The sequence below is a fragment of the Spinacia oleracea genome, chromosome 5 (genome assembly GCF_020520425.1).
Source record: "Spinacia oleracea cultivar Varoflay chromosome 5, BTI_SOV_V1, whole genome shotgun sequence".
NCBI lineage: Eukaryota > Viridiplantae > Streptophyta > Magnoliopsida > Caryophyllales > Amaranthaceae > Spinacia > Spinacia oleracea.
The window spans coordinates 21,558,487-21,573,632 of record NC_079491.1 but is presented as its reverse complement, the minus strand read 5'-3'; the positions used below and the strand labels follow the sequence as shown (position 1 = coordinate 21,573,632).

Below are 15,146 nucleotides of genomic sequence, written 5' to 3'. Positions count from 1 at the left end.
AGATATTGAACTCACAACTTACTCTTAACTGAACCTACAAGGTCACACCAATGACACGTAACAGATCACTGGATTAAATGAATCGGAAATTCATTTAATAGCTTTTCGGGATTTAAGTTGGAAACGTATTATACGATACACTAGTAGAAAAAACCCTTATTGCAACGGGCTTTTAGACCCCTGTTGCAGCGTACATCGTATGCTGCAACTGGGGGGCCTGCAACAAGTCTGAACTTGTTGCAGCGTACAATGTTCGCTGCAAAATGTACTTTTTTGCAGCGTACATATGCATGTACGCTGCAACAAGTGTCAAAATTTTGGCAAAAATATTGACTTGTTGCAGCGTACAAAGAAGTGTACGCTGCAAAAAACTCCATTGTTGCAGGGTACATCTATTTGTACGCTGCAACAAGTCTGAAAATTTGCCAAAATTTACACCCTTGTTGCAGCGTACACATATATATGTACGCTGCAACAAAGCACTTTTGGCGGGAAAATTCTAATTTCTTTAGGGATTTTGCACCAAATATAGAAACCTGTCATAACAATAATAGAATATCGCAACCTGTATAACAAATATATAAACAATAACTGTAGTTTTGTATATATTCCAAAACCAAAGTGCACGTGCTAATACATTTAAATATACATACGTTCCAATTTCAACGTACCCATGCATTTTAACATAAAAGATTGTTCTATACATCTAAACCAACTCGATCAAGCTTCCTCAGGTCAATAATAAATACTTGCTGGTAAAAAACTTCGCCCATTGCTCACGAACCACATCAATTTCCTCACTAGCATAAGGCGCAGTCCTCGGAGTATAGACCTTACAAAAACAAAAATTTGATATGTATAAGTTTATTGGAATAAGTCTTGGAAACTTAAAAATAAACATAATAACCATGTACTAAGTTTAAAATGAGTCATTAGGTTCTTTAGTTCAAAGTTGGGAGCGAAAATGTCATTTTAGGCTAAATATGACCTATAACGACCCAATGAGCCTTAAATGTGCATAAATATATTGGAATGAGTCATAGAAAGTTATACCTAAGCATGTAAAACATTAATAAGTTTAAAATGAGTCCTTAGGTTCTTTATTTCAAATTTGGGAGATAAAATGCTCATTTTAGCCTAAATATGGCCAATAACGACCAAACAAACCTTAAATGTGCATAAATAGATTGGAATAAGTCTTGGAAACTTCAAATTAAGCATATTAATCATGTAAAAGGTTTAAAATAAGTCCTTAGGTTCTTTAGTTCAAATTTGGGAGCGAAAATATCATTTTAGCCTAAATATGACCTATAACGAACCAATTAGCCTTAAATGTGCATTAATAGATTCGAATGAGTCTTAGAAAGTTAAAACTATGCATATTAAATGTATAATAAGTATAAAATGAGTTCTTAGGTTCTGTAGTTCAAATTTGGGAGCGAAAATGTCTCATTTAAGCCTAAATATGACCTATAACGACCAAACAATCCTTAAATGTGCATAAGTAGATTGGAATAAGTCTTGGAAACTTAAAACTAAACATACTAATCATGTAATAAGTTTAAAATAAGTCCTTAAGTTTAAAATGTCGTTTTAGCTCTAAATATGACCTCTAACGACCCAATGAGCCTTAAATGTGCTTACATGGATTGGAATGAGTTTTAGAAAGTTATAACTATGCATATTAATCATGTAATAAGAATAAAATGAGTCTTTAGGTTCTTTAGTTCAAAGTTGGGAGCGTAAATGTCATTTTAGCTCTAAATATGACCTATAAAAACCCAATGAGCCTTAAATGTATATGCATAGATTGGAATGAGTTTTAGAAAGTTAAAACTATGCATATTAATCATGTAATAAGAATAAAATAACACCTCTCTATACTTGGAGTTCCTTAAAGCACTAGATAGAACGAGGATACAAAAGATGAAACTCTCCTATGGCTCTTTAAATATTTAAAGAATAAAACCATTTCAACACACTTTTTTGCTCTTTCTCAACATGGATCAAAATGAACTCTTTAGTGAATCACAAGCATGTAAAAGAAGATACTAATTACTACTATAAACAAGAGATACTAATTATAAATATGTGCCTAAAATCCCAAGAAATTCCTCAAGGCTAACTTATTACCTGGATTGACGTTAGGATAGCAGCAACATCATATATGGGACTCCACTGGTTTTGTAGAATGTCAAGACAGATACTTCCATCTGCATAAACTAATAAATTCCCACCCAAAAAAACACACATACAGATAAGGTTAGAACAGGAAGTTGGCAGGTTTATTCACTTATAGAACAAAGTCAAAAGCAGCTAAAGAACCAAGTTACAGATGGATTTACTTCTTTCGGATCAAGAAATCAGCTTCTGTATTATGGTGATTTTTTAAGACAAACGTGAGCATCAGCAAGTTGTTTATTTGGATAAGAAGAATAGGAAAATTGCATCAAAAACCTTTAAAGTACATAAATTTTAGTAAGCTGAAGCCAACAAACTAAAATAAGAAATAAGTATGAAGTTCTCAATCATCACATACTCCATGCAAAGTTCAGGGAGCATAAAGTCTCCCCCAAGTATGCAGCGCTAGGACTAATCTGGATAAATAAGACAGATAACTTACAGCCATATGTCGGTTCAACAAGGCTTAGTTGTAATCTGATCCTTCAAGGGATAAATATTGGGCTAAAGTATCTCACCTCAAGAGCTCTGCAGCGTGTGCGTAAGCTTCGAGTTTCTGAAAATTAACAAAACAATCAAGTTAGATTCATGCGAATGGGGCTTGAAGTAAAATATTAACCAGAAATGGCTAACCGGTCTAAAATATATTAATCAGAGCTAACTAACAGGAATCAGGGATATGAATGTTGTGTCCAATTTTAAAATAAGATTAATTGAATGACATATATAGCTTGAGGTGCTTCGGGAGTCTGAGATAATGCACGGTCAATTAACCAGACAATAGGTTAAACTAATACTCTCATTCTTTTAGAGAGACTTAAGTGTAAAGGAACTCTTATCATTATGTTCTGATGAAGCACTTGCTCTGCTAGCCCTGAATTTGATGACTATCGGCCTGTTGACCCGAGTCCAAGTCGTTCCAAGGCGTCTGTAAAACATGGACCTATCCAGTCCCTTCAACCAGGATGGATCAGGATCACCTTAACCTTTTAATCAAAGTGGTTAGCTTAATAGCTTAGCATCTGATCTGTAGGATAAGTTAAAATCCCTATTCCAGTGTATATTTCCCAGCCTTGAATGCTACCTCTATTTCAGAAATATGATTTACACTAACCCTATTCTTGTTGTATTAGGTAACCTAATTTTACTGTATGATCAGGAGCAATTTCCTAAGGAAATAGAAAAGTTTTAGCTGTCAAATTAAGAGAAAAAAGAAACAGAGGAAGCTATTCATTTTTATATAAAAACGCCAAAATCACTATGTAGAGTCAAGCAATAGAGGATTCTATGTCTGATGAGAACTATTCATACCTGATCAGTGAAATACTGTCCTGGAAGCTCACCATCAACAACATGGAAATCACGCAAAACCCTGCTTTCCTCTTCCAGCTTCAGCACAGCAGGAAATTTGTCCTCAACATTGCTTTGCAGAACATTATTCCAATGCTTCAATGTCTCAGTGAGTTCAGAAAGTGTTGCTGGGAAGGTAGAAGTGTTATCTGGATCAATATCACGTTCAAAGTCTGGCTTGTACTCTCGCACGAAATCAACATGCTTGTTTACAGCATCTGCTGAGAAGCAAGCCCTACAGACACCGGAAAGCTCCTTCCTAAGAGACTGAGGCACCTCCGCAGTAGTTGCAGTTGGATACTTGTAGCACTGGTGGAGCAGGACATTGACTACTGCTAGAAGTCTCTCTACTGGTAAAGTGACAAACCTTGATCCAATCTTTGTAAGCAAAATCTGCAATTTTTTCAAAAAAAAAAAATATTCTGTCTTTAGTATATCGTGTTTAAGACTATATAGCAGTAACAACATAATATATTCTAGCATTACAGAAATATTAACAACAATATCAGCAGTATAGCAGCAAAGCATAGCAGCAGCATAATAGCAGTAGTAGGCTAGCAAGCATCAATCTGAGATTTCAAACACATTTAGTACTCAATATGATCCTTGATCCCTCAACATCAACTGCAACTGAGTCCCAATTCACAAGAATATAATATAAATAGTTCAGTCCATAGAGTTCTTTCAGTAATACTGACTGCAAGTCTGAAAGCCAAAGCTCAAAGGAACAGATGCAACGTGCTGATGATCAACATTACCATTCTTTGGTTTCACCAATGTCATTGAACACATTTCCCCTTCCAGAATCTTTTAGCATTTGCAACTATAGGACCAAAGACTATTCCTAAGAGGACTATATACCGAAACATATGCATTTACTATATAACATCAAGAAACAATCCGAAGCACATGAATAACAACTTAATTACAATGAATAACAACATAACTTGAAAATCCAAAAATATGTCTTATCCTAATTACAATGTATAACAACTTAACTTGAAAACCCAAAAATATCCCAACATAAAACCATTCAAAACCCAATGAAATTCGTAAAAAAAATTGTAATAATTCACTACACAACAACAATAAACAAAAACATCAATCGAATTAATTCCACAATCAAACAAAACCCAAGTACCAAATGTAGCTAAAATTACAATCAAGCAACTTGAATTTTCCAGGCGCACAAGTTATCTAGACCCTATTCAAACCAAAAGTAAATAGTGTATTTTCTATAGAATACAATAACAAATTTGTATTTGATTTAGCACATGAAGTGAAGCTCGCTAATACATAACATATTTAGCTGTTTCCGCCCCTCAAAACAGTTTAGTAACCAATTAAATCGCGAATTAGGGTTCTTCACCATATTAATTTTCCATACATATTCTTTGTAAATCAAAATGCAATAAAATTATCAAATTAAAAACATAAAATCGTAATACAACTCCAAATTCAAAAATTACAACTAACCTTCGTTGTTCGCAATTCAATTTTTCGTCACTTAGATCCATTCGAAAATCAAAATCATTCTCTGTTGTTTGCAATTTCATTCTCTCGAGATCGTTTAATAGATGATGTCCTGTTGTTCTGTATCCCACCAGCATCATCTGTATCCTTGGGTGTTACAACAATCTCAGAAACTCGGTGAAGATTAGTCTGCATCTGAATCTATCGATTCAAAGTTGGAAATCTATAAACAAAAACAATCAATTATTAACCCTAAACAAACTATGTCAGTTATTGTGACAGATACAACAACATTGCATATCTCTCTGACTGATCAAGAGCGGATTCAAAGAATATCCTGTCAGTATCAGGTGAATGCAGCAGCTCTTCGTTGAAGGGACTAAGGATGGAACCCAAAACACAGCTAATAAAATCAATGCTAATCATTTGAATTAAAACAAAAATAAATACATCAATAAATCAAAAATCCACCATTTTCAAACTGTGTCAACAAGAACAAAAGACAGTTTGAAAATGGTGGATTTTTGATTCGTTGATGTATTTATTTTTGTTTTAATTCAAATGCCTCTCAGTTACCTCAGTCTGAGGCTAAATAGAGCTTTCGGATACAGGGGTGTGAACTTTGCTAAGGCTACGTCTAACCTTCTCAAGCTCATGTTGTGGATTTTCTTGCACCAAATCTGCGGGGTGGCTTACAACTTTCTTCAGATTTCGCCGAGATTTTTCTACTTCAGAGGTGGACTGCGTTGACATGTTATCATAAAGGGAAGGAACCTTGCGAAAATTGCTCTTAGGCCTGCCTGTTTACCCATCAATAACAAGTGAGTTCCCTTGCTTCTTTTAGACCTTGGAGTTAGTGACTTTCTTTGGGGGAGAAATTGGTTTCCATGGGCAGGATATTGACCATCTATCCAACCATTTCTAGACTGAATTTGGATTTGTCACATCATATTGGACTCGCAGAGGCATCACTGCAGGTGATGGAGCTAGAAGCTGTATGGGAAGAAAAAAAACATCAGAAAAAATAATAAAAAACTAATCCATTGACTTTGGTGGCAGTTACACAAGATAGATAAATTCAATTAAATTTCCTCTTTCAACAACTCTTACAAAGATATCTCACAAGTTTGAAAGTTGCATTTCATCAAGACGAAGATAGAATTCAATAATTCATTGAGTAGAATATACTTAAGACAATTAACTACAAGTAAAACTTTTCAAAGAAGTTACTTGGTCGATACACCGGAATTGAGTACTGTAGAGCTTAAGTGGGCAGATATGGATGCTTTTAGCTAGTTGACCCTAATCGTCGCACAGGGACCCGCTCAGCCATTCAAGGAAACAAACTAGCAAGCTTTTAGCCACTTAACGTTGAATTCAGTTTCTTAGTTGCCAACTATATTGTACAGGACGAGAAGGAAACATACCCCTCATCCTTTTCTTCTTTTGTACATGATATTAGACTGAGTAGATCCATTACGGGAGGGAGAGGGTTGGACAAGAATTCAATTTTTAAACAACGTAATTTGCCAATGGTCTTTTACTTCACCCAGTTATTAAGGTACTAATATATTTTAATCAGACAGTTTCAAGAGAAATTTGGCACGTGTATGTCATTATAGTAAGAATATGGCAACGCTTACTTTTCTTGTAAATGCATTCACGGACAAGCTTGTGGCGCCAGCAGACAGGTCTCCATGAACCCCAATTTTTCCATCCTAAAACTTTGAAAAATTAGTAGGAGAGAAATAGAGTTGTTTGCAATAATCATGTTTAGCAACAGAGTTCAGAAGAAAAAGAACAATCAACTTTCATGTGAGCTGCATTTAACGAACAAAACTTATCCCAACAAAAAGCCAAGTATGGTCATCAATTGATGTGGTCAATATCAACCACAATTCACTTTGCTGACTGAATCTTAGAGGAGTCATCAACCAATAGAACCTGGCTTCACTCCTTTCAGTGAACAAGATAGAAGCAGCAGGAAGAACCGCAATGTTAATATAAGCAGATCATAATAAAAACAGGGCCAAATTTCAAGATGAAGTTACTATTTCTGGCACTAAAAAATGCATTTTAGCTTGAAATATTTGTAAGCAGCTATAAATGTTATTGGGCTATCCCCTTGACAATCCACTACAAGTCTGCAACTCAGGAATAAAAAAAAATATAACGACTACATGGCAATACATCAGCACTGGTAGCCTGAATGATGCAACAAACCCAAGACGCGTAGGAAATTATTTTACTAGAGGTATGGACTGCTAGAGAACGATGAGAAGGATCAGCAGCAAAATATGTTAATCACTCGACAATTACCTTTTTCAATACTAAAATGCAATTAACAACAGTCAACCCACCTCCCCTGCTCCACCCCACCCCACCACGACCGCCACCACCACCACCACCATTCTCTAATTCCAACACCACCGCATCTTTATCTATGAACAAACCCTAAAAACGAATTAAACAAACGAATTGAACAAACCCTAAAAACGAATTGAACAAACCCTAAAAACGAATTGAATAAACGAATTGAACAAACGAATTGAACCCTAAAAACGAATTGAACAAACGAATTGAACAAACCCTAAAACGAATTGAACTAACGCACAGAACTCTAAAAACGAATTGAACAAACTGGCACCTGGAGAGGAGGCGAGAAAAGAAACCCACCGGCGACTGGCGAGGAGGCCAGAACCACCGACGACTCGACGAGGAAGTTGACGACGCAGGGAATGGTTTTTTTTTGTGAGGGGACGACGCAGGGAAAGCCAAGGGAAGAAGAAGGGAGTTGGAGCGCGAGAACATTGAGATGCTTAATTTGTTCTGAATTAGTGTTCAACCAATATTGCAACGAATTTTTTTTAACCCGGGCTATTGCAGGGGGCTTTTAAATGTACGCTGCGATAAAAACGGGCTATTGCAGGGGCTTTTAAAATGTACGCTGCAAAAAACCTTTTAGCAGGGAACAATTAAATTGTACGCTGCAACAACCCTTTAAATGGTTTGACCCGCGTTGACCGATTGGTTATTGAATCGTATTAACACAGGTACGCTGCAACAAGGGGGCTGCAACAGGGGTTTTTTCTACTAGTGATACGACCTTGCATCGGAATCGTATATCGTATAGCGAATATTCGTAAGCTAGGCGAAACGAATAAATCATATCGTACGACGGTGATTCGTCGTATACGAAACGATAAATAATATATCGGAAATATATTAAACGCGAATACGAAGGGCGGCCCACGAGCCGAATGCGCGAGGCACTCGAGGCCCATGGGCGCGCTAGGCGAGCGAGCAAAAGGCCAAGGCAACACGGCAGCGCAAGGCCCATGGCCGAGCATGGCTGTGCGTGTGCGCGCGGGCTATGCAGCAACACATCCACAGCAAGCGAGGCCCATGGCCCAGCGCGCTGTGCTTGTTGCACGCACGGCTTGCTGGCCGGCCTTGCCTTCGGGCTTGGTCGGTCAGTAAGGTTATGTAAATAACCTTATGACCTAATTTCCAACTTACTGCAATCACAATTCAGATTATTCAAAACCCTAGAGACACAGAGAACCCTAATTCTCTGTGTGTCTCCAAAGTGAGTTCTTCCCAAAAGCACAAACTCTTGATTAATTGTCTAAGCTACTATTATCAAGACGGATCTGATCGTGTCGGTGAACCAAGTAGAGGAACGACAATTGGAGTTCTTTGTTCGTGTTCGTTGACGGATAATTGTGGAAAACACGCTTCGAATGTAAGTATGCTTAATCTGTGCTTTATACATGTTTCCTGGCTTTGGGGATTGTTCCGCACATGTTATTATGTTTAACTGTATTCCCCTACAGTGCTCCCCCTTTTTTCGATGGAAATGAGGGGTATTTATAGGAGGGAATGGTGCAAAACGCCAGCACACGCCAGCGCAGGGCGCCAGGCCAGCGCAGTGCGCTGCTGACGTGGCTTGAATGCCGCCAAAGCAAGGACGCGGGCTCCGTCCTTGTTTCGCCTTGTGGTGTTGTACATGTTGTACGAATTGTACTAGGTTTGGAGTTTTGTGTTTGCCTGGAGGTTAAGGCATCATTTAGCCTCTAAAAACAAGCCTTTCTCGGGTTTTCGAATTCCGGTTTTACGGGACGGGGCCCGGCATGCTCGGTTTTGTGGGTCGGCACCTGAATTTGACTTGTCTTATATGATTTCGATTGGAAAAGGCCTAGTAAAACCAATGGGATGGTCTATTAGTTGAGATTGTATTTGGATTTCGAAATTGGATTTTGGAAGTTGTATTTTGTACCGAGTTCCGGGAGGGGAACGACCTCGGGGATTGGATTTTGGACCTTAGATTTTGGAGATTTTCTTAGCAATTGGGATATCCGCCTGGAGTTACTCCAATTACCTAGTAAGGATAATGGTATCGTCATCATCCCAAAGGGGAGACACAAATTAGGTGTCTACAGTGTTGCAACCGGAAACCATAGAGTTACACCAAAGTTTATCTTTCGAGGAAAGACCAGTCAAAATCTTGGATAGTAAAGTGCGAGTACACGAACTAAGTATGTTAAGATTGTCAAAGTTTTGTGGTCTAACCAAGAGTCAGAAGAAGCACCATGGGAAGCTAAGGAAGAAGTATCCCAGGCTTTTTTCCGAGGTTAGTTGAGTTACGGGGTCGTAACTCGTGTCTTTTAAGAGGGTAAAGTGCGGTAGAATATCGCGTTTTCTACCTTATTTTCCCTTATTTAACGCTTGAGTTAGTGCTTTCTATTGAATTTTCACTCCAATTTTATCACGTTTAATCATTTAAAGAGTACAACACTTTAAAATTTTGCAAGAAAAGCAATAAAGTTTCAAGTTTTGAGTTTCTAGTTTCAGTTATCGTGCCAAAATTTCTGGACGAAACTTCTTTTAAGGAGGGTAAACTGTAATACCTCGTATTTTTTTAAGTAATTATAAATATATTTAATTATATTTATAAAGAATTTATTATTTTTTATAAATTAAAGTCGCATTTAAATATTTATTTAAATGCATTTTATTATTCTTTTTAATTAGTGATAAAATGAATTTGTTGAGAATTTAATGGGTTTTGAAAATAAAAAACGATTGAACTATTGCAGTCCAATTCCTATTGTAAGCCCACACAAATAATTCAAGCAACACTTTTTAATTTAAGCCCAACTTTAACATATTCCTAATCCTAGCCACATAGGAAACGAAATCTATAAATACCCCTTCACAATTCATTAATCCCCACTTCATTAAATTTTACAAACTCTCAAACCCTCAAACTCTCTCCTCTCTTTTCTCTCTCTCCCTCACGGCACTCTCTTTGTTTTCTCTCTCCCTTGCGTCGTGCACCCAGCCGAGGCCATCCCAGCCACCGCCGAGCCAACCTCGCCGGTCCCCGCTTCCCTTGCCTTCTTCCTCCGTCTCTCCTTCGTTGTTGCCTTCGTTACTGCCCCGCCTGCACACCCGCGCTAGCCGCACACAGCGGCAACAACACACGAAGTCGTGTGCTACCGTGCTCCCCTCCGTTCCTCTTGTTTTTTTTGCATCCGGTCACCCAAACCACTGTGATCGTGACCGTGTTGTGCTATAGGTCGGCCGGTATGCACTATCCTCTTCCTATTCTATCTATTTAATTATGGATTTTATGATTTTTATTATTATTATTGGATTATGATTTTAAATTATACATTGGATTGGTTATGAACACCAAAGTTGGGGATTTTGATGATTAGATTATTGAGGATGATTTTTTTGAAGTAATAATAAATTTCAGATTTAAAATATATTTCAAGCTTCAATTTTTATGAGTTTAATTATATTTAATGTTTAATTAGGGTTAGGGTTTTAATTAAACTCATATGGTTAATTGCAATACCTTTAATAGTTTAACTCTGTAATCATGTTTTAATTTTATGTAGCAGAATATTGTATAATTTTTTTTTAACAAAAAGATTTTGAAAGTAATACATTTTAAGTTTCGGGGACGAAGCCTCTTTTTAAGATGGTATATTGCAATACCCTAAAATTTCCCAAGTTTACGTTTTGGGACGAAACTTCTTTTCGTGGGATGTAATACCCTAACATTTCTTAACTTTAAGTTTCGGGACGAAATTTCTTTTAAGGGGGTAGATTGTAATAACTCAATATTTATAATTTCGTAAAATATATTCTATAGAGAAAATGAAGTTATAAATATTATTAAATGATTTTCCCTTTTTATTTAGTCTCTTTAATATTTTCGGAAAGTTTTTAAAAAACTATTTTATTTTTAGTAGAACTCTCACACGTAGTATATGTGAGAGTATAAATACCTTTTTCTTAAACCCTAAAATATTCTTCTGCCGTTTTCTGTTCGGTTTTCTCTTGTGCATAGACACTATCTTTCGTCCTCTAAGAATCACCATCTTCCTCTAATTAAGTCTTGTGAACAAAAAAAATTAAAAACAAATTCGTATACCTATATATACAATCCATTGATTAATCCTTATAGATCATTCTTCATCAGTGCCTATATCATCATTATATAGGAGTTTTGTTTTGTATCTTGAACCAATCTCCTAGTATATGTGATGTCGTGCAGCCCGAGTGCTTGTTGTATGACCCTTTTTCAGCTGATTGTGTTATATTGATACCTAAAAGGTAATCACGCTTAGTCCCTTCTAATTGTTCAACTATATTGTTAATTGTAATCACACTAGCCGTTTTGCAGTTGTTTGTGTGTTTTCAGTTAATTTTATTTGTACGCTAGATTCGTATATTGTGATTTATAATTTGCTAATCAAGATTATCTTATTGGTTATTTCTTAGTTTGCAGTTTTTTTTTTTTGACATTGGATTCTTAGTTTGCAGTTGGGTTATTAGTAAGATGATATTTTGTTCAGGAGAACGTCGTAGTTTTTTCTAAACTTTTTATTATTTCTAATGTGTTAGATAGATTTAAGGTGCTTAAGGATAGGAGATAGGGTAATAATTTTCATGGATACATGTGCCGTAATGACCTTGAGTTGTATAAGAAATTAAATTTGTTTTAAGAGAAGGATTATATTATCGTAAGGAAGAACCATATATATCAAGTACTATCATTAATTATCCAGGTATCTCGTGCCATTATTGGGAAGTATTTCTTATTAACCCTAAATGGGTATCGATCATGTTGATCAGAAAACACTCCTACAAAAAATAGCTAAGAAACCACAAATAAGAAACCATTTAAGACACGTTTTAGGTCTCTTATATATAGAAACCATACAATTTTGAAACATGGTTTCTTAGAAAATTAATAAGATATCAAATGTTAAGGAAATATGGTTTCTTAGGTAAATATAAACATTTTTTGAATAATTGAATAAAACATGATGGACAAAGAAACCACATTTAAATAAGAAGTGGTCTCCCTTTTATTATGTAACTTTTGTGGATTTCATTTAAATGATCCAACATAAATAAAAAATATATTATAAATTGAGAAAAAGAAAACAAAAACGAAAATATTCTTTTAAAACTGTGGTGGGATTGACAACTAGGGCTTTAAGCCACTATTCTATCTTTCTCTCACTCTCTACTCCTCCTCGCCGCCTCTATGGCTCTGGTTCTTCCTGCGAACCCCAACAATGGCGGGCAGGTATTTTTCAACCTTATTTCTTCGATACATACTCATTTATTTATTTATTTTCGATCTCAATCTATCTCAACAATGGCGGAACAAGTACTCCTAATCTTCTCAAAAATTCGGATCTCAATTTTTTTGGTTGATCGGACCGTATTCGGATGAAGAATGAATATCTCTCAAAAAATCTCCAAATTTTCTTCCGTTTATCTTCCTCGTCTTCTCCTTAAATTTGGGACTGAAATCTGGGCATTATATAATTCAATCCTAGATAAACCCAAAACTTGAAATTTACTAACTTTTTGGGTTTCATTTTCACTTTTGTATGTTTTATTTTTATTTATTTAAGCAATTTTGAGTTCGCATTATGATTGTTTTGGTTAATTTGACATTTTTTTAGTGTTTTATTTCTATATGAATGGTGTTATGAGATCTGAAACATTGATATTTTTGTTTTGTTTTCTGAAACGTTTTGCAGAAGATCAAAAGGAAGCCCGACTACTTCGAGTGACTTTTTCTTTGAGGACTATCCTGGTTGTTCAATATTCCGTTCTCACATCATCGACTTCCGTTCTCATATAAAATGTGAATCGCCAAAGTTATAGGTGTTGATATTAAAAACAAATTACTCGCAGGAAGTGATTCAGTGAATTTAATCCGAGCAACAGATATGTGTTACGGGGAAGCAAAGCTTAGGAATTGACGATGGCACGATGCTTCCAAATTGAGGCTGTATCTGAGATGGATGTGTAGTTTTTTAATTGTATTTTCATTGGTTGATTAAATAAAATGTTCTTGGTACTCATTAGTTATGTAATTAATAACTTTAGATGAAATGAATAAAGTTTTTTTTGGAATTTTCATTGTACATTTTGTCATTTTGTTAGATTTTTTTTTCTATGACAGTTTAAGCGTAGATCAAGGTCGGGCAGTTTATAAGCGTCTATAACTTCCAAATACATATGTTTCCGTTAAAACAAATTTAATTATCAAAGAGACCACACTACTTACATATATGATTTCTTCGTTTTTAACAAACAAACATTTTTACTTAAGAAAAATGGTTTCTTTGCCTTAATGATTTTTGAAAATTAAAGGCATATAAGAAACCATGTTTCTTAAAAGTCTGGTTATTCTACTCATTCTAACAAACCACACTAAAAGTATGGTTTCTTATGCAAAGAGACCATTGAGATATAAACCATACTATTTTTGGTCTCTTAGGCCTATTTAGTATGGTTTCTTAGCCACTTTTTTGTAGTAGTGAAATGAGAAAAGGTTGAGAATAATTGTGGTGTATTATTTGGTTTGAGGCTCAGCGAAATAGACATGTTTATGCCAAATTTCGTCTAGGGGAGACATTTGTCTTGGGGCAACACTAACTAAGCAATGAATATGATAATATAATAAAGATTGAGACATGACACAAGGAGATGTTGACGCGGAAAACCCAGGAATAAGGTAAAAAACCGCGGATAGCTATGAGGCTATCAATCCACTAAGAATCCTAAGTAATCTATATAATTGTTTATGCTTTGTAAAATTAAAAGAGCTAATACAATGATTGCTTTTGAAAATGAAAGTATAACGATTGCTTGAGTGCTTGATGTAGACACCTACTTTTGTCCCCATTCCCGAAAGGGAAGGTTCGATGATGAGAACATAAATCTCCACTTGGCAACGCATCTCCTATAAAATAACGAATCTCAATCCCCTTTTCATTTCAGCCAAAACGACTATTTATAGAAACATGCTAAGAATAGTAACTGCCGTAAAAGGTAGTTGTTAAAAGTGGCAAAGTCACAAAAGATAGAAACCTGTCAGAATTAGGTGTTGCACTCCAATATAAATCCTAAAAGAGATATAATTTGCAATAAGAGTTACGTGTTAACTAAATTCCTAACAAACCTAGAGTTCGTAACGGGCCAGACACATTCGGTCATAAGTTAATACGCACTAAAAGACTCGAATAAGTCTCAAAAGCTCCGTGTTCTAAGAGTCCAAGTCTGACAAAGAACTCGGCCCATATCCCATTTTCAACGCCTGGATCTGGGCGCCCAGCCCTAGGCGCTGAAAATTCCTAAGGCCGTTTTATTTCCGGATTCTCTTTGGATCCGTATCTTAAAATCTATCTTTCCACACACTATTTTCCTATAAATACATCCTAAAACCGACGTGAAAAAGACAATTCCATAACCCGAGTATTGACTCTAGCCTTAAGCCTAGCCTCACGCTGCGAAATTGATCCGGCATTCTGTCGCAATCGACCCAAAAGTCGAACAGAACGCATCTTGTCCCTTGTAGCTTGATGAATTAAAGCCTAAATACTGGAACCTTTCTTGGAAACCTGAGATTCGTTAAATAAAAGGAGAAATAGCAAAGCCAAGTGGTTAGTTTTCTGAGAACCACAACGCACCTCTCAAGGGTTCGTTGTAATGTGTCCCTCATATGATTTAATCGCTTTCATCACCCTTTTATAAAATTGTCAAACTATTAATTTGATTGATCTATCACGCCTAATAAGATAATACCTTGGACAATTGAA

The 15,146-nt window shown here is 36.0% G+C and overlaps 2 long non-coding RNA genes across 5 annotated transcripts; one reads left to right on the top strand and one right to left on the bottom strand.

Annotated features, from left to right (window-relative positions):
- Positions 1 to 579: 579 nt before the first annotated feature.
- On the bottom strand, positions 580 to 7,849 carry LOC110779051 (uncharacterized). 4 transcript variants are annotated; one of them, XR_008921407.1, is made up of 8 exons: positions 7,652 to 7,849; positions 6,648 to 6,722; positions 5,581 to 5,997; positions 5,008 to 5,227; positions 3,493 to 3,924; positions 2,624 to 2,737; positions 2,134 to 2,222; positions 580 to 832 (listed from the first exon to the last, which is right to left on the bottom strand). It is a non-coding gene; the product is annotated as an uncharacterized lncRNA (long non-coding RNA). The 4 variants fall into 4 exon arrangements; XR_008921405.1 differs by having other exon boundaries at positions 2,134 to 2,737; XR_008921406.1 differs by having other exon boundaries at positions 2,134 to 2,737; positions 5,647 to 5,997.
- A 4,532-nt stretch (positions 7,850 to 12,381) lies between these two features.
- On the top strand, positions 12,382 to 13,458 carry LOC110779049 (uncharacterized). The gene is made up of 2 exons (XR_002531017.2): positions 12,382 to 12,616; positions 13,080 to 13,458. It is a non-coding gene; the product is annotated as an uncharacterized lncRNA (long non-coding RNA).
- The last annotated feature ends 1,688 nt before the right edge of the window (positions 13,459 to 15,146 follow it).